Below are 21,016 nucleotides of genomic sequence, written 5' to 3'. Positions count from 1 at the left end.
CTGCACAGTTTTGTCTGTAAAGGAATCCCCACTTCTATCATTGTCCCCACCCCTACTGCACCTTCTGTGCAGGTAGTTGCCAAGTAATACTGCATGCACTCTACAGCATCTGAACTAACTTTGGGGAATAGAATGCTAATAGAAATTTCCAACTATTTAGAGATCATAAAGCACCAATATTTCAACTGATGCATTCATACCAAGGAACAAGTCAGACAAATTAACAGTACAATGAACTACTCTAACCACTTCTAATGATGCTTCTTCACTGAACACAGGTATTAGGTATGGCTAGTTGTGACTCTTGGTCAATAGGTTCACTGTGTCCAGCTTCATTCTGTTGGGATAGTTAACAACAAAACCCAGTTTATAAGTGTTAAGCAACATTTTCAAATTGTTTCCTTTACTTGAATGCTTCACAAAATCAGTATCAAAATCTTCACAGAATATTATTTGCTTTTCTTTGTCTGTGGCATAAAAAAGAATAAGTTTTTTTTCTAAAAACTTTGGAGGTTCGCCACTGAGGATCTCTATACCGTAATAATTAATGTACAAATGAGTTTCCAGTAGCAACAGTTGACAAATACAGGCTTTCTATTGTTGATCTAAGGAGATACTACTTGTTTCAATGCATCAGAAGATGATGATATTTCTTTAAAAAAGTCAATTCATCTTTTCTCCAAATTTTCTCTTAGAGAAATAGGCTGTTGATCTATAATCATCTATATTGTGACATATGGATACCTATTCATATGGTGCTCAGTCAGGCGTTATATATCAGCTTCCTTTTGATGTTCTTGGTCATTTAAATCAACAAGAAGTTCATAAACTTTATTTTTTTAGTCATTTGTCAAGTGCTTTGTGAGGTATATCACCAGTTCTCACCAAATCAGCGGAGTTACGCACCGTTGGGTATGGCCAGTTCTTGGATGGGTGACTGTCCAGTTATGCTACGTGCTGCTGACAATTTTCCCTTTGCCTTTATGGCACAGGGAATAGAAGCAGTGATGACATTAAGTCCCTGATCACCAGCCTTTGCGTCAATGTCCTGGATTCAATTCCAAATCTCTCTATAGTCTGCTGTGAAGTGAGAGCACACGACATAATTGATGGTAATCCTTCCATTAGATGAGGACGCTAAGCTTGAAGGGCCCCTTGGTGTACTTCGGGAGAAGTAGTCTATGTGCCAGCAGCAGGTTTCACTCTCTCCTTTCTCTCATCATCTACAACATGACACTACAATAAAAACACACTATTATAGATGTCCACAGTTAACAGATACACTTGCATACAAAACTCTCATACTTATTGAAGGAAAAGTGCCTGCAAGTGCAGAGGACAGGGAAAGCCCTTCCAATTAGGGTGCTAAACCTGCCCTTCGGGGTCTCTCAACCATTCATGCCATATGACTTTACTTTACTTTTAAGTCTTCTAACGATCTGATGCATCACAGTAAGTTTATTCACACAAGTTTCATTTTTATGTGACATTACATTTATCTGAACCTCAATTAAAGCAGTCTTGACTGAATGAAACAATAGAAAATCTGGAATGACATAAAACCAGTATGAAAAGGATAGGTTGTACTCATCTTATAGAGGAGGCATTGAATAGCAAACAGGCACATTAAGAGCAATCTTTTTCTTCATGTTCCTGTCTGCCATTCAACATTCCCTCTATGTGCAGAGTAGCAATCTGTCCTTTACATATTATTGTCTGAATGGGGCATTTAGCTTATAAAAGGCTCATGTTTCAGACGAGTAATTACAAGAATTCTACCACTTGTATATATCTATCTCACAACAGCATCAACTGGCACAACCTAATATGAGCCGTATCTAAAGTCAGCACCAATCTAGTATGATGCCAATGTTCATACAAATTTGAACATGCTGCTTCAGGACCACAACAGAGCTCACATGAGTGTGAGGCTGACGACTCTAGCTTGTTGAGGTCGCTTCCAATATATGTTCTGTTTATTTGGTAGGCTATTGACTGCTCTACCAACTATCAATAATTACAAGTTCTTATTATTCAAATCCCTAGTAAGTGCTTCAGTATCCTCTACTACCTGTCCAAGGCTAGGTTTTACAATACTTATAACTCTGACCCTCGTTTTTCCTTAAGCTGTTGGCCTACACATCTCTCATGATTACTATCCAGCAGTAAGATCTTTCTTTTTGTACTCAGCTCAGTTTCTGGCCTGCCTTTTCATTTCTTACCAGTGGTCTGCTGTGGCTATATTCTTCTACAGCTAAATAAAGCTCCTTCATTCCAAAAGGTATCAGGCTATATCTGTTTTTGACCTCAATTGCAAGTTACCCTTTCCCATGTCCCACATTTGTTTCCCCCTCAACTGATCTAGCTCAATTTTTGTGACCACAGTGTCTTTTTAAGGACACAACTCTTGATTTATTGATCTGTGATACGCTTGTCTTTTATACAAATCCTGCATAACTTTACATCTTCCATATAGTTAAACAGGATATGAATAGCGGAAACACCAAGTGGCTCAAGCTAAACAAAAATGTTCATGTTAGATATATGTATAATAAAATGTTGTTTTGTCACTTCAGTCTTTCTTATGTTTGATTAAGGTGGATGTGACTGGACAGGTGATGTGATTTCCACACCAAATGTTAGTTCGTGAGTTTCTTTGATGTTGTTGTCCTCATACTTACTTGTCTTAATACATCCAAGCATATCAAGGTCTTGAAATCATTCCACTACTTCAAATACGACATTAGATGCACCTAAGAATAAAAATTAAATTCATGCTGTGCTCAAAAGGAGATTAAAGCCTTACTTATTATCACCAGCATAGCTTCCATCATGGCATATGTTATTCCTGGAGTGCTTGACAGTGAACCAGTATAACAGGGACTGTCATTTTTCTCACGTAATATTCTGTTTGTTTCGTATGTCGCATGACACCCTTTTTATTTAAAAATTAAGAGTTGCATTGAAGAGGACAGCTTCTAAAATTGCCATTGTATTGGTAATATAGCCTCAACAGATTTTCCTCCCTCTACTATCTCAAACTACTTGACTTTAAATTTCTGTTCAGCCACCTGCTTTTATTATATAATAATGGTTTCACATTTATGGACGACTCTGTATACCACTTAGTATGCCACGGCTACTATTGACAGGAATCTATTACTATAGGATATTACTTAATATTAGTAATAGAATACCAAATATTCATTACTACAACTTATTCCTATTCTTCCTGTGCTGAATGTGACCTACTGTAGATCACATAAAATAGTTACTCAGAGGAATAGGTCTTTCAAATCAGGTTCTTCTTCCAATCCTCCCATTACTTTTTCATTCTCTCATTCTGCTGTTGGTTTTGCAGCTGAGTGAATTATTCCATATTCCTCTGCTTTTCTTGGAAATCGTTGAGGTTTTTTTTATTTTTGATTCTTAATTTTTCTCTGTTTAGAATGTTTTTATAGTTATAATCATTTTTACATATATCTGAGTTTATTTGATTCACTTACGTTTCTTCTTTTGTTTTTTAACTCTCTACTGCTCATGTGAGCGACACTTGTCATCCACATGGATTTCTCTCTCCATTTTGGCTGACTGGGGTGGACCGAGTTCGTGCCATTTTCGCTACCTTTCCATTAATTCTCCGTCTGTTAGCTTTAACCATCATAGGCGTTCAGTTACAGAGGGCTGTATTGTTTATGGAGCATTATTATAGCTTGAGGGACACAGGTCATCTACGCGAGCAGTACTGCTACAGTCTGAAACAAAGTAAGTTTGTGTTACTTTACTGCTTTTCTAGATTCAATCTAGCTTTCACGTGAGTAGTTTTAGGCATAAGGAAAATAATTATTTGATTTTTTAACTAGAAGACCTACCTATGAAAAGTAAATATACTCTATACTTTTAGTTTGTGGAATCAATATTTAATGTAAAAACAAAACAATGACAGATTTTAGCAGAGCTCCTGATGTATGGCTGGAATGGTTCCATTAGCTGAGAGATGAAGAGCCTGACAGTGGTGCTGCTGACTCAGAGAACAAGGCTTGTGTACATGAAAGTAGTCATGATTCAGAAACAGCACAAGAAGTGTCAGAACATGATGAATATGGATCTCAGGAAGAAGTAAACCAGGAGGACGTATTTCTTTTCGGAAAAGATGGACTAGCTAGATGGAGGAAAAGTTATATATCCTACCAATATTAGAACTAGATCTTGTAATATTATTATGCATTTACATGGACCAAAACATAAAGCTTGTATAACAAAGACAGAAATAGATATTACAAAGTTAATTTTGAATGGTAATATAATACTCATTATTTTAATATGTACTGATATTTACATTGGTATAGTTTGTGGCAACTTCTCTAGTGAAAGGAATGTTAAAAGAACAGCTGTTATAGATACAGATTTCCAAGCTCTCATTGGTTTACAATATTTATGTAGATCTTTGACAGATTCTAGAAAGCATTTACTAAAGTTGTGGGATAACGCAAAGAGCAACAGACTTGAATCATGTAACTTACACCACATGAGTGAAAAACAATTCATCACACTCTTCAGATGTCTAATATTTGATAATATTCTTGACAGAGGTGTTCACAGAGAGAATGACAAGTTGGCTGGAGCTATTTACGATCTAAAATTATTTACCACCAAGTCTGTACTTTGCTGTATTATTTATTAAGTGTATTACATACATTGTTTGTGTTGTGGATGAAAGGAGGGAGAGTTAAATGTTAGAAGATTCTTTACGTTAATCTACTATTCTCCATTGTTTTCACCTGTCCATAGAAACTGACCCACCTCCCTTGAATTGCTTCTAAAAGTTTGTGAATCCTTTGATAGAGTTCTTTGTTGATATTTTTCTGATGTTCCTATTTTTAAGCTTGCCAATGAACACTTCTGCATAGAGTGCTTGCAGTTTTATAGGTGTACCATAATTTATAATTTCTGCATTAATCGCAATTGATTTTTTATTGTAGGTGTGTTTGGAGAATTGATACACCATCTCCAGCTTCTAGGGTCTGATGCTTGCTTCTTTCGTCACTCCATAAGTCTGAATGATTACTCTGAAGTATTCCAATTTTTCAATTTAATTAATTTATTTGAAATATTTTTTTAATGAACTGGGAGCATCTATAGTACTCGTCATATATTCAGTTTTGTATGCTGAAATCTGCAGGCTTTTTTTCACTGATTTTCTTGTGAGGAGGCACCCTTTAAGAGAGGCAGGATGCAATAAAATTTTGACGCTGATTGGCTAATGTTCATAGCATCATATGCAAAACACTGGGGCCCATGGCAGCATGCTTTCAACCACAAATGCTGACGTATAGCCCATGTCTCCAAAAGGTCACCTTATTTACATATTGCTACATTTTTCAAGTGGTTCTTCACTGGCTTTTCCTGAGGACTCATAAATTTCTCTTTTGATATGGTATCGATTCTGTGACAATAGACATACATATCACTATTTTGGAGGACGTCTAAGTAAATTTTTGAAAAGAGCAGAGCGACTGGAAAAACACATAATTACATATATGTCCTTTATTTGACTGATAGCCAGTGATATATATATATATATATATATATATATATATATATATATATATATATACTACATGGACATAGTGTTTTAGAATCTGGTTTTTCCTTTTATGTTTTGTATTAAGGTTGCCAGTATATTCTTTTGGTTTATTTCACTTTGCGGAAGTTTACCTGGGATCCTTTATGATAAATTAATGTATTTAGCTTCAAAGAGTTTTTTACGTCTGTCTATAAATTTTTTGACTCCTTTGTTGGTTTAAAGATTGTATTGGTTTCATTTCTCTAGTGGAATCATTTTGAAAATTAATTAGTTAATAGAAGACTTAAACATCTTGCATTAAGTTTTCAAATATATGCATTTTTGAGGTAATTAACTTATTTAAATTTTATAACTTCAATAATTTTTCTGATGAATTTTCGGCTCAAACATTAATTACGAATTGGGTAAAACAAATGGCTGATACAATTTTACTGTTATAATACTTGGTTCTTCAACTGAACATCTTCCATTCCATGTTAATAAACAGACAACTACTATATTTCAAAATAATATTTGATATAATACTACAGAACGATGTATTAGCATAAAATAGTGAAATTGTTAGAAGTCTAATTTTTAAAAATTGACCAATCACACTGCCTAACAGTTCTGAAATTATCTCAAAATAGCATAAGCAAATAAGAAGTATCATTCTGGTTAAATGTACCAAGAAGAGTTGCTGAACATAGTTTTCTGGATCTCCTAGAAGATAAGTGCTAATTAAACGTAATATCATTAATAATGACGTTATTAATACAAATTTAATTGAGGCCTTAAACATAAAGTAATGGCATGGATTTTTTCAGTATCTCCATTTAGTTCTAAAATGTTATTTGACACTATTTAGGGTGATAACAAATCACGAATTTCAGGTACGGATGCCTTGATAAATTTTAATACAAAATGTGAAACAAAAAATCAATTTAATGGTGTATTACTTACTTACTTACTGTGTTGGCTGCACAAACCGCAATCAGTCTTTGGCCTCACCAATCAGCATCCTCCAGCATCCTCCAGCATCCTCATTCCATGTACTCTTCTTCACACAGCTCCAGCATACTCATGTCCTCTCTGACCTGATCAATCAAGCCATTGGGGTCGCAGTCTTCACTGTGGTCTTTTGCTTCGTCCACTACCTGTCTGATGATCTGGCTTTTCGACGCATTAGGTGTCCATACTACTTGAGTCTTCTTTCTTCGGTCATTGCCATAACGTCCATCGACTTGTATAGCTCCTGCAATTCACAGTCCTTTCTTTTCCTCCATTCATCTCCATCCTTCACTGGCCCAAAAATTCGTCTGAGGATGTCATTCTCAAATATCAGGAGTTTTCTTTCCATCTTTTGGGTGATGGTCCAAGTCTCTGCTCCATATAAGACAACATGTTGTATTATTGTCTTGTAGATCTTGGTCTTTCAGGATCCGATAGAAGCCAGGACTTTAACAGCTTTCTCAGAGCGAACCTTGGCCTGTTTCCTGCATGTATTCATGCAGTAATTTCTTGGTCTATGTCGTTTCTTTAATTGAGTATAGCCCCAAGATATTTAATGTCTTTCACCCTTTCAAAGACTTTTTCCTCCACTTTCAGGGGTCTCTCATCATTTTCACTGGTAACTCTGCATGATCTACAGCAAATACTCCTCAGACTCAATGAACTAAGTTTGTTCCTAAACATGGGATTGGTGATAATAGATTTGCAATTATTGCTGCTCCTTAAAAACGTATTTCACCACAACGTAGAACATAGTCTATAAACGCAGTTGTTATACCTAAGAACAGAAATACAGTTCCAATAATTCATAGTACATACATATATGCAACTCATACTTATATACAGGGCGGGCCATTGATCGTGACGGGCCAAATATCTCAAGAAATAAGCGTCAAACGAAAAAACTACAAAGAACGAAACTTGTCTAGCTTGAAGGGGGAAACCAGATGGCAGCATGGTTGGCCCGCTAGATGGCGCTGCCATAGGTCAAACGGATATCAACTACGATCTTTTAAATAGAAACCCCCATTTTTTATTACATATTCGTGTAGTACGTAAGGAAATATGAATGTTTTAGTACAGGTGCAATCGATGTTGATGTAGCATTCTCAACACTGACGTTTTTGAGATTCCTGATTCAAGCGCAGTTCGTCTGCTACTGATGTGTGGATTAGCCGCAACAGCAGCTAAAACACCTACTTGGGCATCATCATTTGTTGCGGGTCATGGTTCACATTTCACATGTGGCTGAACACTTCCTGTTTCCTTAAATAACGTAACAATCCGGCGAACAGTACGGACACTTTGATGATGTCGTCCAGGATACCGAGCAGCATACATAGCACACGCCCATTGGGCTTTTTGATTACAACAGCCATACATCAACACGATATCGACTTTTTCCACAATTGGTAAACGGTACATTTTAATATGGCTAATGTATCACGAAGCAAATACTGTCCACACTGGCGGAATGTTACGTGATACCATGTACTTATACATTTGTGACTATACAGCGCCATCTGTCACAAAGCGAAAAAAGTGGTCCAACTAAAACATTCATATTTCTTTATGTACTACACGGACATGTAAGTAAAAATGGTGGTTCCTATTTTTAAAAAACGCAGTTGATATCCGCTTGACTAGTGGAAGCGCCATCTAGTGGGCCAACCATAGGGTCATCTAGTTTCCCCCTTCAAGCTAGATGAGTTTTGTTCTTTGTACATTTTTCGTTTGATGTTTATTTCGTGAGATATTTGGGTCGGTCACTATCAAAGGACCACCCTGTATATATATATATATATATATATGTCAAACAAATTCTTCATCTTACATGGTAATTAACATAAATGGAAATATAGAAACTCAATTTGCATGTAATATTTTGATAATTAAACCATAATTGACATCTCAACAGATGTGAACAACAATTCTGAAAGCTAATTCAATATTTGAAGTGCAATGTACAGCTAAAAATAACCCAGCTACAATTTTAATTACTAAACATATTCCTAGTAATGATCCAAAACTTCATCAAGGTGAAATATTTGTTAGCAGTGGTAAACCAGGTTGGAAAATGAACTAAAGAAATATTAAAAAATTTAATTAAAGGGTATTTTATTCATAAGGATCTAATCATTTGTGTAATTATCTTCTTTTATGGCTATAACTTTCATTACTATTAGTAATTTTAACTGTTAATAGCACTAGATGCGAAAATTATTACTATTGTTGCTGTTATTTTTATTGTAATAATAAATGATGGATTATTATATAACTTTTTTAACCTGTTTGTTATTTCTTTATAATGAATTGCATAATTATCATTTCAGCTTACGTATTCATTTAACATACATAGACAAATGAAAGCAATATACCACCAAGTAATGTTACAAAAAGAATGTATGATATCAAACTCTTTCAGTGTTCATTCTTGTTATTAAACCAGAAAAAAAGGTTGGTAAAACAATAAAAGTTTTATTGACATAGCATGACTTAATTCAGTAAAATTTAAATTTATTACATTTGATAGTGCTTTAACTGTTATTATTTTAATCATTTAAGGTATTAGAAACTCAAATTTATGAATCAAACATAGGGGTTCTTTTCCTATCCATGAAGTTTACACACCTATTTAAACAGAAGTTTATATTTTCCATTTTTACTTCTTTATTAACTTCTTTTGCCTTTTTTGAATTTTTTCTTTAAGATTTCAACATTTATTAAATGTTCCATTATATCAGAATATAGCGCTCTTCCTTTTTCGTATTATTGTTTTTCATACTGAAGTTGACAGGGTCATTTTTTCTTGTTTATGAAGGTGTTTTAAGTCTTTCTATTTAAGTTTCTAAAATTCGTACATATGTGATGATTTCTCTATTTTTTTGGATCGTCTTTCTTAAATTATATATTCATAACAATTTTCTTGATGCTATCTGTTTAATGATTCATTCCTTATGACTGATTAATTCTTTCATGTTTCATTCTAGTCTGGCTTCTATAATTTGTCTTTATTCTTATGCTGATATGAAAATGTTGTTGTTGTTTTGATCTTCAGTCCATAGGCTGGATTGATGAGCTCTCAATGATGCATTATCCAGAGCAAGCTTCTTCATCTACCCATACCTACTGCAACCTACATTCTTCTGAATCTGTTTAGTGTATTCATCTCTTAGTCTCCCTATACAATTTATCCTCGGTGCTGCCCTCCAATACTAAATTGGTGATCCCTCGATGCCTCAGAATATGTCCTACCAATCGATCCCTTCTCCTAGTCAATTTGTGCCACAAATTACTCTTCTCCGCAATTCTATTCAATACCTCCTCATTAGTTATGTGGTCTACCCATCTTCAGCATTCTTCTGTAGCACCACATTTCGAAAGCTTCTATTCTCTTCTTGTCTACACTATTTATCATCCACATTTCACTTCCATACATGGTTATACTCCATACAAATACTTTCAGGAAAGACTTCCTGACACTTAACTGCTGGCCGGAGTGGTTGTGTGGTTCTAGGCACTACAGTCTGGAGCAGAGAGACCGCAACGGTCGCAGGTTCGAATCCTGCCTCCGGCATGGATGTTTGTGATGTCCTTAGGTTAGTTATGTTTAATTAGTTCTAAGTTCTAGGCGACTGATAACCTCAGAAGTTAAGTCGCATAGTGCTCAGAGCCATTTGAAACATTTGACACTTAACTTTATAGTCGATGTTAACAAATTTCTCTTCCTCAGAAACGCTTTCCTTGCCATTGCCAGTCTACATTCTATATCCTTCCTACTTCGAACATCATCAGTCATTTTGCTCCCCAACTAGCAAAACTCATTTACTACTTTAAGCGTCTCATTTCCTAAACTAATACTTTCAGCATCACCAGATTTAATTCGACTACATTCCATTATCCTCATTTTGCTTTTGTTGATGTTCATCTATATCTTCCTTTCAAGACACTGACCATTCCATTCACCTGCTCTTTCAGGTACTTTGCTGTCTCTGACAGAATTACAATGTCATCAGCGAACATCATAGTTTTTATTTCTTCTCCTTTGATTTTAATTCCTACTCCAAATTTTTCGTTTCCTTTACTGCTTGCTCAATATAGTGATTAAATAACATTGGGGATAGGCTACAACTTTGTCTCACTCCCTTTCCAACCACAGCTTCCCTTTCATGCCCCTCGACTCTTATAACTGCCATCTGGTTTCTGTACAAATTGCAAATACCCTTTCACTCCCTGAATTTTACCCCTGCCACCTTCAGAATTTGAAAGAGAGTATTCCAGTCAACATTGTCAAAAGCTTTCTCTAAGTCTACAAATGCTAGACACGTAGGTTTGCCTTTCCTTAATCTATTTTCTAAGATAAGTCAGTGTCAGTATTGCCACATGTGTTACAACATTTCTACGGAATCCAAACCGATCTTCCCCTAGGTCGGCTTCTACCAGTTTTTCCATTCGTTTGTAGAGAATTAGTGTCAGTATTTTGCAGCTGTGGCTTATTAAACTGATTGTTCGGTAATTTTCACATCTTTTTTTTTATTCTTTTTGAAGTCTGAGAGTATTTCGCCTGTCTTATACATCTTGCTCACCAGATGGTAGAGTTTAGTCTGGGCTGGCTCTCCCAAGGATATCAGTAGTACTAATGGAATGTTGTTTCGACTTAGGTCTTTCAGTGCTCTGTCAAACTCTTCATGCAGTATCATATCTCCCATTTCATCTTCATCTACTTCCTCTTCCATTTCCATAAAACTGTACTCAAAACATCGTCCTTGTATAGACCCTGTATATACTCCTTCCACCTTTCTGCTTTCCCTTCTTTGCTTAGAACTGGGTTTCGATTTGAGCTCTTGATATTCATGTAAGTGGTTCTCTTTTCACCAAAGGTCTGTTTAATTTTCCTGTAGACAGTATTTATCTTACCCCTAGTGATACACGCCTCTGCATCCTTACATTTGTCCTCTAGCCCTCCCTGCTTAGCCATTTTGCAGCAGGACGGTGTGGTCGAGCGGTTCTAGGCGCTTCAGCTTTGGTCGCAGGTTCGAATCCTAACTTGGGCATGGATGTGTGTGATGTCCTTAGGTTAGTTAGGTTTAAATAGTTCTAAGTTCTAGGGGACTGATGACCTCAGATGTTAAGTCCCATAGTGCTCACAGCCATTTGAACCACTTGAATAATTTTGCACTTTCTGTCGTCTTATTTTTGATACGTTTGTATTCCTTTTTGCCTGCTTCATTTACTGCATTATTGTATTTTCTCCTTTCATCTATTACATTCAGTATCGCTTCTGTTACCGAAGGATTTCTATTAGCCCTCGTCTTTTCTTCTCCTACTATATTTCTATCCCCCATTCTTGTCAATCGTTCCCTAATGCTCTCCTCGAAACTCTCTACAACCTCGGGTTCTGTCAGTTTATCAAAGTCCCATCTCCTTAAATTCCCACCTTTTTGCAATTTCTTCAGTTTTAATCTACAGTTCATAATCAACTGATTGTGGTCAGAGTCCACAACTGCCCTTGGAAATGTCTTACAATTTAAAACCTGCTCCCTAAATCTCTGTCTTACCATTATATAATCTATCTGAAGCCTATCAACATCTCAAGGCTTCTTCCAGTATACAACCTTGTTTTATGATTCTTGAACCAAGTATTAGCTGTGATTAAGTCACGCTCTGTGAAGAATTCTACCAGGCGGCTTCCTCTTTCATTCCTTATCCCCATCTCATATTCACCTACTATGTTCCCTTCTCTTCCTTTCCCTACTATCGAATTCCAGTCCCCAATGACTATTAAAATATCGTCTCCCTTCACTATCTGAATAATTTCTTTTATTTCATCATACATTTCATCAATCTCTTTGTCATCTAGGATCTAGTTGTCATGTAAACTTGTACTACTGTTGTAGGTGTGGACTTCGTATCTATCTTGGCCACAATAATATGTTCACTATGCTGTCTGTAGTAGCTTACCCGCATTCCTATTTTTAATTGATTATTAAACCTACTCCTGCATTACCCCTATTTGATTTTATATTTATAACCCTGTATTCACCTGACCAGAAGTCTTGTTCCTTCTGCCACCGAACATCACTAATTACCACTATATCTAACTTTAACCTATCCATTTCCCTTTTTAAATTTTCTAACCTACCTGCCTGATTAAGGGATCTGACATTCCACGCTCTGATCCATAGAATGCCAGCTTTCTTTCTCCTGATAACAATGTCCTCCTGAGTAGTTCCCACCCGGAGATCCAAATGGGGGACTATTTTACCTCTGGAATATTTTACCCAAGAGGACGCCATCATCATTTAACCATACAGTAAAGCTGCATGCTCTCGGTAAAAATTACAGCTGTAGTTTCCCCTTGCTTTCAGCCGTTCACAGTACCAGCGCAGCAAGGCCGTTTTGGTTAGTGTTACAAGGCCAGATCAGTCAATCATCCAAACTGTTGCCCCTGCAACTACTGAAAAGGCTGCTGCCCCTCTTCAGGAACCAAACATTTGTCTGGCCTCTCAACAGATGCCCCTCCATTGTGGTTGCACCTACGGTATGGCTATCTGTATCGCTGAGGCACTCAAGCCTCCCCACCAACGACAATGTCCATGTTTGTGGTGGGGGGATAAGAAAATAATGAGATATTATTCTGTTATTGATTGTTTTTCTCTTATTGTGATTTGGTTAAGTTTTTGTACTGATTCTTTAATGATTACTACTATAGGTTGTATAGGTTGAGTTTATTTATCTACTTAGCATTCTAATTCCTTGTTTTTATGGCTTTAAGTTACGTATTTTTTAAAACTTTTTGAGGTTAGATTAGTTCTTCCTTTAGTTTTAATTTTAGGTTGATGTTCTCAAACTGAGCTGGTTTTTATTTAATTTTTATAGTTTAATAGTTAGTTTGCTCTCACCATTACTTTTATTTATGGTTGCAATTGTGCTAATATCGTTATTATACTTTTTGTTCTTATTATTTAGATATTTTAAAAATTTAAGTATTTTATTTATCCCTAAGGCTCATCTAGGGGCCCTGGTTTATGGTAGAACAATTCTTGAAATTGTTTCATTGAAGTTTGGTGGGTATGGTATTTTCCAAGTAGTAAAGGTCTCTTTTTGTTTATAATTTAAAATTTTTTCATTATCTTTAGTTCGATTATTTAGTGTTACCATTTGATTTGTTTTCAGTAAGTTGGTTGAAACTCTTCAATTGCTTATTCTTCTGTTGCTCATATAAGAATATTATTCCGAACATAAATGTTACACAGCAACCATATATAAGTTTTAAACATAGAAATTTTACAGCCAACGGGTTGCAAATAACTGTTTGGTACAACTATTCTACGTTTTTGACACATATATGGGTCTCTTCATTGGAATGAAATCTTGAAGAATCCTATGAAATAATAAAAAACAAAATTAATTAAGACAAAAAATGCATTGACTAAGACAACAGTTTTATGAGGTACAAAGGTTACTTACATAAAATTACTTTACGAAAACGCTATGGTCGGAATTTCGAGCAACTAGACTCAAGTCAAAATTAAAATAATAGATGTTCCAGCCTTGTCATGTATGCCTAGCTAAAAATAATATCTGACTGACCAGTCCATTGGCTTACATTGCTGCCACAAAAAAATACAAGGTAGCGCCTCCTATCTGGTGCAGACAGTGACATGTTTCCATGTAAAGTATTATAACAGGAATAATTAAAACACAAGAGTTAATTATAAACCAAATTACAAGGGAAGAGAGCTAAATGTATTTTTTTAAATTAGACGATGGTGAAACGATTGAAGTATAAGAGCCATCTATTAAACCAATGACAAAATTTTTGTTGTGCAATTGTAACTGTTCATTGTGGATGGGGCCATCGATCTTAGAAATATGCTTGAAAATCTGTAGGTCATTGAATTCGTCCAGTCTATGACCTTCCTTTTCTCTGTGCAAAACGGAAATTTCTTCAACGTTTTTCAGTAGGAGGCTACGAAGTTAGCAGATGATCAGCAAAAGTGGAATTATGTATGTTAGTGCCTCTTTTTCCCAATAAATTTTCTTTTTACCTGACACTAAAAGATCTTACAGTTTGTTCTATATAATAAATGGGACACATATCACAAGTGATTTTATACACTCTTGAATTGTGTATAGGAGCAACTCTTGAGTTTAGATTGTGAGTAAAATGTTTAAGGATGGTTGGTTGGTTGAAGGGGAGAAGGGAAGCGACCAAATTCTGTGGTCATCATTCTGGATTTTTATGCAAAATATTGTGTAATACGTGTATATTTCTATTGTGTATTGCCAAACCACAATTTATGGAAGATGTTTATATTTTATTAATAGGATTAAGTGTTGTTGTTGTTGTGGTCTACAGTCCTGAGACTGGTTTGATGCAGCCCTCCATGCTACTCTATCCTGTGCAAGCTTCTTCATCTCCCAGTACCTACTGCAACCTACATCCTTCTGAATCTGTTTAGTGTATTCATCTCTTGGTCTCCCTCTACGATTTTTACCCTCCACACTGCCCTCCAATAGTAAATTGGTGATCCCTTGATGCCTCAGAACATGTCCTACCAACTGATCCCTTCTTCTAGTCAAGTTGTGCCACAAACTTCTCTTCTCCTCAATCCTATTCAATACCTCCCCATTAGTTATATGATCTACCCATCTAATCTTCAGCATTCTTCTGTAGCACCACATTTCGAAAGCTTCTGTTCTCTTCTTGTCCAAACTAGTTATCCTCCATGTTTCACTTCTATACATGGCTACGCTCCAAACAAATACTTTCAGAAACGACTTCCTGACACTTAAATCTATACTCGATGTTAACAAATTTCTCTTCTTCAGGAACACTTCCCTTGTCACAGCCAGTCTACATTTGATATCCTCTCTACTTCGACCATCATCAGTTATTTTGCTCCCCAAATAGCAAAACTCCTTTACTACTTTAAGTGTCTCACTTCCTAATCTAATTCCCTCAGCATCAACCGACTTAATTCGACTACATGTCATTATCCTCGTTTTGCTTTTGTTGATGTTCATCTTATACCCTCCTTTCATGACACTATCCATTCTGTTCAACTGCTCTTCCAAGTTCTTTGCTGTCTCTGACAGAATTACAATGTCATCAGCGAAACTCAAAGTTTTTATTTCTTCTCCATGGATTTTAATACCTACTTCGAATTTTTCTTTTGTTTCCTTCACTGCTTGCTCAATACACATATTGAATAACATTGGGGATAGGCTACAACACTGTCTCACTTCCTTCTCAACCACTGTTTCCCTTTCATACCCCTCGACTCGCTCCCTGTATTTTACCCTTGCCACCTTCAGAATTTGAGAGAGCGTATTCCAGTCAACATTGTCAAAAGCTTTCTGTAAGTCTACAAATGCTAGAAACGTAGGTTTGCCTTTCCTTAATCTAGCTTCTAAGATAAGTCGTAGGGTCAGTATTGCCTCACGTGTTCCTATATTTCAACGGAATCCAAACTGAGAGATAAGCCTCTAAATCCTTACATTTGTCTTCTAGCAATCCCTGATTAGCCATTTTGCACTTCCTTTCGACCTCATTTTTGAGATGTTTGTATTCCTTTTTGGCTGCTTCATTTACTGCATTTTTATATTTTCTCCTTTCATCAATTAAATTCAATATTTCTTCTGTTACCCAAGGATTACTACTAGCCCTCGTCTTTTTACCTACTAGATTCTCTGCTGCCTTCACTACTTCATCTCTCAAAGCTACCCATTCTTCTTCTACTGTATTTCTTTCCCCCATTCCTCTCATTGTTCCCTTATGCTCTCCCTGAAGCTCTGTACAACATCTGGTTTAGTCAATTTATCCAGGTCCCATCTCCTTAAATTTCCACGTTTTTGCAGTTTCTTCAGTTTTAATCTACAGTTCATAACCAATAGATTGTGGTCAGAGTCCACATCTGCCCCTGGAAATGTCTTACAGTTTAAAACCTGGTTCCTAAATCTCTCTCTTACCATTACATAATCTATCTGAAACCTGTCAGTATCTCCAGGCTTCTTGCATATATACAACCTTATTTTATGATTCTTGAACCAAGTGTTAGCTAGGATTAAGTTGTGCTCTGTGCAAAATTCTATCAGGCATCTTCCTCTTTCATTTCTTAGCCCCAATTCATATTCACCTACTACGTTTCCCTCTCTCCCTTTTCCTACTACCGAATTCCAGTCACCCACGACTATGAAATTTTCGTCTACCTTCACTATCTGAATAATTTCTTTTATCTCATCATACATTTCTTCAGTTTCTTCGTCATCTGCAGAGCTAGTTGGCATATAAACTTGTACTACTGTAGTAGGTGTGGTCTTCATGTCTAACTTGGGCACAATAATGCGTTCACTAGGATTAAGTAGGAATAATTAATATTTATCATGTTGAAAATAATTGTGGTAGCGGGGAATGTCTGCAGGAAAGTATTGTTGGCAGGAGAGACCGCACATTGATATAATTTTAAAAAGGGCGGGAGATACCGCATATGGATACATTTTAAGAAAAGAGCGGGAAAGACCACGCAGTGATACATTTTGTAATGATAGCATGGATTGTCTGCACCAGAAAGCATTGTTGGCGGGAGAGACCGCACTTTAGCGTTCGTAGGAAGTCAGTAGTAAGCAAGATGTGAAGTGTGTTGGTAGCAGTTCTGAAGCGAGAGATTGAGAGGAGCGGTATGCCTGCCAGCCACCAGCTATGATTTACAAGAGATTATAAACGGATGTACAGAGACATCAGCTGAGTATTATCATAAGAGGAACTAATATCATTGAATTATTTTTTTGAGAAATTCAAGACTACTGAAGGTATGTTTGCGCAATGCTAGTTGTAAGATTATTGTAAAAAGTAAGTCCCATTTGAACGTTTGTAAAATCATTTCTTTCAGAATATAATAAATTTTTGCCAGAAATGTTGCATTACTGATTATAATCCATCCCAAAAACCATCAACGTAAACCTTTGGAAAATTTTATTGTTGCCAAGAAAAAGTTTAACTATGAACTACGTAACTTCAGTCAAATTAATTAGAGAATAACGTCAGCTTTGCTATTAATGAATAACGTCAGCTTTGGTAATAAATACAGTCACTTATTATGACAGCCCACCAGCAGCTAATAGAGTGTACTAAAAAACAGTAAGTATATTCATGTCGCAGTTCGATGTAGCAGTCACATGGTGATCCAGTAACAGTAAAACAGGTAAGGAACAGTTTTGGGTTATTGCAGGTAACAACTGAGGGGCCACGACGACGACACATTCTATGTTTCGTCGAAATAATCAGCAAATCACTTTTAATAAGCAGCATTTAAATTTGTATGCGAAGATTGAACTTATTATTATTGAGAAAGAGAATTAATTTCAAAAGGAAAGACTTCATTTGTTATTATTAAGCAAGAGATAGAAATCCTAACGGAAGGTTTCATAGGTTATTGCAGAAGGGAAGATTGCATAACAAAAGAGATATAGAGGAGATGGGAAGGTCTCAATCGTCACTGGAGAAGGTAACTTTGCATCCAATTTTTTAAATAAGAAGATGACGAATTTTATAAGAAAAGGGGCCTAGAAATGGAATTGAGAAAACGATTACGCCTAATGTGGTCACTTTAGCGTCAGTTCTACACTGGAGAGCGAAGGGAACTGGTACACCTCCCTAATATCATGTAGGGACCCCGTGAGCATGCAGAAGTGCCGCAACATGACGTGGCATGGACTCAACTAATGTCTGAAATAGTGCTGGAGGGAACTGACACTATAAATCCTGCAGAGCTGTCCATAAAACCGTAAGAGTACAAGGAAGTGGAGATCTCTTCCGAACATCACGTTGCAAGGCATCCAATAAATGCCTAATAATATTCATGCCCGGAGAGTTTGGTGGCCAGCAGAAGTGTTTAAACTCAGAAGAGTGTTCCTGAAGCCACTCTACAGCAATTCTGGATATGTGTGGTCCTCCAGAAATTGCCCAAGTCCGTCGGAATGCACAGTGGACGTGAATCGATGTAGGTGATCAGACAGGAAGCTTACGTACATGTCACCCGTCAGAGTCGTATCTAGACTTATTAGGGATCCTATATCATTCCAACTGCACATGCCACACAACTTTTCAGAGCCTCCAACATCTGGACCAGTCCCCTGCTGACATGCAGGATCCATGGATTCGTGAGTTTGTCTCCATACACGTACACGCCCATACGCTCGATACAATTTGAAACGAGACTCGTCCGACCAGGTAACATGTTTCCAGTCATCAACAGTCCAATGCCGGTGCTGAAGGGCCCAGGCGAGGCGTAAAGCTTTGTGTTGTGCAGTCATCAAGGGTACATGAGTGGGCCTTCGGCTCCGGCTCCCAAAGCCTATATCGATGATGTTTCATTGAATGGTTGGCACGCTTACAATCGTTATGGCCCAGCATTGAAATCTGAAGAAATTTGCGGAATGGTTTCTCTTCTGTCACTTTTAATGGTTCTCTTCAGTCGTTGTTGGTCCCGTTCTTGCAGGATCCTTTTACGGCCGCAGCGATGTCGGAGATTTAATGTTTCGCCGGATTTCTGATATTCACGGTACACTCGTGAAATGTGCGGAAAAATTCCCACTTCACCGGTACCTCGGAGATGCTGTCTTCCATCGCTCGAGCGCCGACTATAACACCACGTTCAAACTCACTTAAATCTCGATAACCTGCAATTGTAACAGAAGTAACCGATTCAACTGCCCGAGACGATTGTTGTCCTATATGGGCATTGCCGACCGCAGCGCCGTATTCTGCCTGTTTACATATCTCTGTATTTGAATACGCTTGCCTCGGAGATCACTGGCTTGCATATCCATACCATTCTCTTTGGCGCTTCATTGTAGCTTTGAAGATCTTGTCAATTATCGAGAGATCATAGTGCAACTGTTTTTATTATATTCCTCTCTTTATTGAGCTTATCAGGTAACAAAGATACAGAAGCTGCACGATGAGTGGCTGAATGGAAACAAGCTCTTTTATGGGAATGATACTGCACTGCACTAGCGGGCACAATTTGATCTCTATCAGTTGCTTTTTGAAAATGACCGAAAGAAAGTCTGTCGTTGTCAATAGCAATACTAGGGTCTGAGTAATTAAGCTGACGATCGTTATTTTCTGTGTCACAACTTAAGCTGATTTTTTCGTGAAGACTATTGAAAATTTCAAATAAATGCTGACTTCCTTATCGGGAACCACGGTACAGGGTGTATCAAAAATAATTATCCAATTTAGAATTTCTATATTTCTGAAACTAAGAAACATATACTATGAATTTTGTTTTTTGGTGAACAGGAAACTCAAAAGGGTTTTTTCACACCTCTTCATAGGTGATCAGTATGCCCCCCCTTGAGATGCATGGCATATGTCAGTGTGGTATTCAGATTGTTACCACACTGCAGCGAGCATGTCTTGAGTGACAGCTTCTGCAGCTACTGTTTTGCAGTGTCTCAGATCATTCATTGTTGTTGGTAACTGAGGCACATAAAAAGAGTCTTTTATAAGCTCCCATAAAAAATAACGACTTACAGTCATGTCTAGAACCGTGGAGACCAGAAATATAAGGTTGAATCATTTGGTCCACTGCGACTGATCCGTCATACAGTGATCCTTTGAGTTAAAAATTCTCATGCTTCGAGATGCCAGTGAGGTGGTGCCCCATCCTTTTGGTAAACAAAGTCGTTTGAATCAGTCTCCAACTATGGGAAAACAAAGTTCTCAAGCATATGGATATATGTGCTTCCTTTAACAGTGTTCTTGGCATAGAAAAATGAACCATACACCTTTTCCCGTGGAACTGCAAAAAATATATTAAATTTTGGAGAGTCCCTCTCACATTGCAAAACTTCAGGTGTTTGTTCTCTACCACATATTCTCACATTATGATGGTTCACCTTTCTATTTGAATGGAATTTTGCCTTGTTACTAAACACTAAGTGTCGAAGGGAACTGTCATCCTCCATCTTACCAAGAATGAAATTATAGAACTACCCAAATTGTTGTTGTCACTTTCATGAAGACCTTGCAATGGCTGAATTTTGTTTAGTTTCATGTGTAAATGTTGACTCAACACACACCACACGCACATAGGGGACATGTTGAGCTGTAGAGCTGCAAGGCGAATAGATTCCTGCGGATTCCTTGTGAAACTACGTTGGGTGCATTTGACTTCTGTGTCAGACACTTGGGGATGGCCTGCCCATTTGCCTTTACACAAACAACCTGTTTCTCGGAATTGTTAATACCATCATCTAATACTCCGTGCTGTAGGAGAATCCACACCATACCTAGTCCAAAAGTGACGCTGAACAGTTACTACTGACCCACACTGTGCAAAACTTAGAACAAAAAGCGCTTTCTGTTGTCCTGGCGCTATTTTTACTAGAACTGAAGTGGACGCACACTGCTGCTACCTAGCAGGAACC

The sequence above is a fragment of the Schistocerca americana genome, chromosome 3 (genome assembly GCF_021461395.2).
Source record: "Schistocerca americana isolate TAMUIC-IGC-003095 chromosome 3, iqSchAmer2.1, whole genome shotgun sequence".
Lineage (NCBI taxonomy): Eukaryota > Metazoa > Arthropoda > Insecta > Orthoptera > Acrididae > Schistocerca > Schistocerca americana.
Note: the sequence above shows the minus strand (reverse complement) of the source record.